Genomic DNA, 6,009 nt, shown 5'->3' with positions numbered 1-6,009 from the left:
ATGCAAAACCCCTATGAACTTCTATAACTAGAAATTCATTATATTAATGGTATAATATGTGAAGACTAACCATAGGTGTAGTGATGAGTTTCATTTAAATCACAGCTTCATTTGAGTGAAATGAAATCATAGGACAGTGGTCATAAAACCACAAGCGTCACCTAACAAAGGGCTGGGGAGAAGGCCTGTGCCCACCCACTTGTCAAGCCCACCCAATCAGAAGATTGTTTTGATTGATTGACAGCTTTAATAAGTGACTCACTGTGTATGTTTTGGTTTAGGTTACCTGTTTTATTCTTGTCCCCCCATGTTATGATATCTGGCTCATACCTGGTCTATGCCATTAGTTAAGAATTACATCTTCAGGTACACAGAAGCACACTCAAAATGAAAACAAGATTTCTGTCACAGCTTCCATTGAGGGAACAAATGACTATAAATTAAAAGGATACAAATCTATTATTTTGTCTGTAGTTTCCAGATCATGTATTAAAAAATAAATAAAAGCAAAAATCTAATAAAAGTGCTATTCAGATCTACAGTGTTCAGAGTTGTGTGTCGCTCATTTACAGTCTCATTCTCTAATACAGCAAGCAAGGTGATATGTATCATTGTGCGTGTGTGTGTGTGTTTGTGTGTGTGTGTGTGTCCGCGCGCGCAGAGCCGCGGACAGCTTTGTCCGGGCCCAGGACAAACTCATTTGAAAGGGCCCCCAGCCCAATAGATTCAATATAATATGACATGCCCCCTCTCTCCCTGGGCCCGGGACAACTGACCCCTTTGTCCCCCTTGTCACCCCTTTGTGTGTGTGTGTGTGTGTGTGTGTGTGTGTGTGTGTGTGTGTGTGTGTGTGTGTGTGTGTGTGTGTGTGTGTGTGTGTGTGTGTGTGTGTGTGTGTGTGTGTGTGTGCGTGCGCGTGCGTGTGTGCGATGCATGTAGTATGCTGCTTGTGCATGCATGCTGTTGTTTGTGTGTAGTATTTTACATCAGGAGTTTCAACCTTGATGGTGTTTTAGTCCGAATACGATGTGTTGTTACTGAGTGAGACTGCCAGTGAGAGTGTACTGAGATGTGTTCTAGTGTGATGTGATGTCTTGTTATGGTGTGAGTAGACAGGGCCAGTGGGATTGCCAGTGTGTGTTGATGTCAGTGGAATGTGTTGTCATTGTGTGTGTAGAGAGTGCTAGTGAGAGTGTATTGAGGTGTATGTCAGTGATGTATTGTTATTGTGTGTGTGTGTGTGTATGTGCGTGCGTGTGCGTGTGCGTGTGTGTGTGTGTGTGTGTTCACTGGCATTGCACTGCTAACACACACATGTATACACGCACGCACGCACAAACGCACACACGCGCACAAACTTTTTTTGTGTTGAGGTTAGTGTTGCACCGATACCAGTATCGGCTGGGGCCCCGGTACGGCACAAAAATGGTGGTATCGGTATCGGCAAGTATCAACAAATAGGGCACCGATACCATTTACCGATGCTTGTATGACACTTGAATGCAGCCTTGAACTTAATTATTTAATTTCAGAGGTATTTAAAAAGTATACAAAATTATACTGCATTCACTTTGTAAAGTATCAGTCTTTTTCCTGTTTCACAAAGGTGGGCAGCAGCCTGACAAAACCATGATAGCAATGATTTTACATCCAAGTATGCAGCTCTTCATATATATCTATACATTTCAAAGATAGTGGTATCGGTATGGTATCGGTATCGGCCGATACTGCACAGCCAGGTATTGGTATCGTGGCCAAAAATTGGTATCGGTGCAACACGAGTTGAGGTGTATGGTAGTGTGATGTTGTTATTGTGTGTGTGTGTGTTCAGGGTTGGACTGGGGGGAGAAATAGGGCCTGGGCACTTTTGGCTAGCGGTGCAGAACTGACTCACTGGTTACCCCCCGCACCCTCGTGGGGCCCTATTTTCAGAAATGTTTCAGAAATTTGGAGAAATGGAACCACTCTCAGCAGCTGCCAACGCTACACTAGAGGCAAAGCAAGACGTGATGCTCCTCCATTCCCCCTGCAGGCTATCACTGGCATTGCATTGGTTAACTCACACACACACACACACACACACACACACACACACACACACACACACACACACACACACACACGCACAAGCACACGCACACGCACACGCACACACACAGTCTTCAATACTTAGAGCTGTCCTGGAATATTACCAGTGAATCCTGTCTCAGTAGTCATGGAGGTCAAGCAGCACCTGTCTTACAAGGATGCTGCCACTCATCATACCAACAGGAGCACTGTGTGTGTGTGTGTGTGTGTGTGTGTGTGTGTGTGTGTGTGTGTGTGTGTGTGTGTGTGTGTGTGTGTGTGTGTGTGTGTGTGTGTGTGTGTGTGTGTGTGTGTGTGTGTGTGTGTGATCAATCACTGGGAAACATTTTTGGTTTGTGTATCTGTTTGGTTGGTTGATTTTTAGTTTTTAACTAAAGCGCGCACACACACACGCACACTTACCACATTCAATAAAGCTACTCTACTCTACACACAGATGCAGACACACAGATGTACGCGCACACACACACACACACACACACACACACACACACACACACACACACACACACACACACACACACACACACACACACACACACACTTCCCATATTCAATAAAGCTATACTGTACTATATGCCTATTGTACTGTACTCTACTGTACTGTACTGTAATGTGATATACCGTACGTATGGAATAGCGGACGACGAGGTGTCCCGATATCAAGGGAAATAATGGACGAGGCGGAGCGTTCTAAACAGCCCGACGGCGCAGCCGAAGGGCTGTTCGCTTCGCCAAGTCCATTTTCCCTTGATATCGGGACACCTCGAAGGCCGCTATTCCGCTTATCACCCGGTTACCAGCATTTAAGTATTAATTTATTAATAAGTTGATCTAAGGCTTCGTGAGAAAGTAGATTCACCACTGCGCTTGGTACGTTGCTATGGGCACCACTTCCTAATCTAGTGAGACGCGCCTCTATCGGAGGCATAGCCTAAGGACGCGCTCAGAATGTTGGGGTGACTTGACAACCAAATGCGATAGAATTGACGACTGGGTTTTTGACTTGACAACGAGATGCAATAGAATTAGTAACGGGGTCTTGACTAGACAACCAGATGCAATAGAACTAACGACGCGGTCTTGACTAGACAACCAGATGCGATAGAACTAACGGCACTTCGCCAGAAAGTTAAAAAAGAAGCAACTTGGACGCCCGCACGCCCGCATGACATCATAGGTGTCCTGCTACCGGGGAATAAAGGACACCTGCTCAGCCAATCAGAAGACGTTCCGTCTGCTCACTGGGTGATAATGTACTCTACTGTACTGTACTGTACTGTACTTACCGGTAGCTAGATTGCACCGTACCGTATGCTACTGTACTGTACTGTACTTTACTTAACTATACTGCACCGTACTGAATGCTACTGTACTGTACTGCACAGTACTGTATGCTACTGTACTGTACTGTACTATACTCTACTGTACTTTATTATACTGCCCCGTGTACTCTAGGGTGACATCAGCTAAAGTGGGCCATCAGCCAAAGTGGGCCGCTTAAGGTTTCGAGGTCCCAGCGCCTATGGAAATGAGAGCCAATGTCTATAAAGGATATTAAATTGTTGCCATGACTGTGCTTGACAAGTAACAGTTGATTTGATTGGTTTTTGTTTGTTATTGAGGGAGGGGCACTAATTCAAATGTTGTCTGCACAAGGAAACCCCATATAAGTCATCATATAGTATAAGGATCATATAGTTATTCTAAAACATACATACAGATAAAAGAAATACTCACGGTGTCAGTCTTGCTTGTATAAATCAGATCAAATAGTGGTAGTTTGATATATTAACTTAAATTAAAGGAAAAGGGGGTTTATGTTGGTGGCCCAAATTACCTGACCCCCCTAAGGTAAAGTGGGCCATGTGTGTTCAGCTAATGTGGGCCGCCATTATAATCAGTGGGTGTTAGCTGTTGTTTAGAAATAGTTAGCTTGAGAAAGCTATGTTTGTGTAGGCCTACTTTTTGGAGCAAAAATGAAGCAAGATGGCAGGTGAAAAGAAATCAATGCATATGAAAAGAGAGGAGACAGAAAATAAAAAAATAGGATGAACACTGTCCAGAGACATGTGGAAGAACAGAATTGTGTTTTAGCATTTAAAAAAAAAATGAATTATTGACTTTTTCCCTTTTTTATTTAACCGGCCCACTTAACCTGATGAGGTGGCCCACTTTGGCTGAAGCTGCCCATTCAAAAAAAGTTGTCACAACGAAAGTTTAAAGACTTATAGGAACTAAATAATTATGCTTTATAATATAATTCCAACACAAAAAGATGGAATATAGTAGCTATTAATTATATATGTAAATTTAAAATGTATAGATGTTATTTTGTTATTTTCCCAAGCGATCTACCAAAAAGCGGCCCACTTTACCTTATGTCACCCTACTATACTCTACTGTACTTTATTATACTGCCCCGCTCTGTATGCTACTGTACTGTACTGTATTGCGCTGCACTCCAATGCACTGCACTGTACAGTACAGTACAACTACATAGAACTGACACATGTAGAGCATTCTGAGGACATATACAATATGATGCAAAAAGGTGTAGTGGGAATGAGTTGTGGCACTGCCAGGAAGTATAACCCACCCTTTACTGTTACCACTCAAAATCTTGAAGGTTAAAAAAAGTCTTGTGGCATTTTGTTTGGGTGGCAGGGTATGGTAGACTGTCCTTCCTCCCAGACTATGTGTGCCTTGCATATCAAGAAAAAGAGTACAGGTAATGGTTTACTTTCATATACCATATGAGAATTGTTGTTTTATATTTTTCCTATGTGTATGGGTGGCAAAAGACCTACGGTACATGTTGTCCATCAGCTGTCAGTTTTGATAGCAATTTAAGTACTCAATGATTACTGAGCCAATTAATACAACTTTTGACATAAGTAGGCTACTAGGTGAGAACTTGTCTGCAAATTAAAACAAAACAATTAACCTCTGTCGTCTTACTCAACATGTTCTTAGAAATCATTTCCATTTAATTTGAACTGAAGCCATACTGTAGCCTACATGTAAATTGAGTAATCTGTAATGTCATTCTAAAGATGACTGAAATGCTCTCACAATATGCACAATGCATATGGGGCTTATGGGGTTCTTCATACATATGGAAAGGTCCTGTCCTTTAGCCTACCCTCTCTCATACAAATACAATATATCTGTTATATGGAAATTAGAGAATGGAGAACCTGCTACCAAGGACATCTTGCACTGACACTATCCGATTCAGATGCTGCTGAGCGAGCATTAGCAGCAGTCTATTCTCACCATAGTTTTAGTGTGGGCAATGCTCATTTTAATTCAGTGTTCACAATGTTACATTTGCTGTCAAGCATGTAAGCACAGACTTGCCCATACTTTCACACTATGTACATTTTTGAAGTTTTATCAATCTGGTCAAGCAGGCTACCCTTGCTTCATCTCTGCTGAGGACTGTATTACCATTGTCAAGTATAATGTCATGTAATAACAATGTAATGCATTACCAACATGACATATTGTATATGACATGGTAGAATTTTTTTTTTCGAGGGGCACCCCTTCTAGGATGTCTTCAAATCACTCAAGGAACATGTGTACCGAATGATATGCTTCTATTCAGCGCGTAACGATTTCTCGCCTTAGAGCCCCTGTAGGGCTCTATCTCACCCATACTGCGTGGGTGTATGGAATACTGTCTGTAGTAACCAATATGCAACACTAGATGGCTCTGTTGATTGAACTCACTGTAGTTTCCAGTGGCTCTTGATTCCAGTACAGTATTTTTTTTTTGAGAGAGAGAGAGAGAGAGAGAGAGAGAGAGAGAGAGAGAGAGAGAGAGAGAGAGAGAGAGAGAGAGAGAGAGAGAAATTAACCAATCAGAGTCCTTCACTGCAAGAGAACCTCCCTCCCCCTCAGGTGTGTCTCGTA

The sequence above is a fragment of the Engraulis encrasicolus genome, unplaced genomic scaffold, assembly GCF_034702125.1.
Source record: "Engraulis encrasicolus isolate BLACKSEA-1 unplaced genomic scaffold, IST_EnEncr_1.0 scaffold_251_np1212, whole genome shotgun sequence".
Taxonomy (NCBI): domain Eukaryota; kingdom Metazoa; phylum Chordata; class Actinopteri; order Clupeiformes; family Engraulidae; genus Engraulis; species Engraulis encrasicolus.
Note: the sequence above shows the minus strand (reverse complement) of the source record.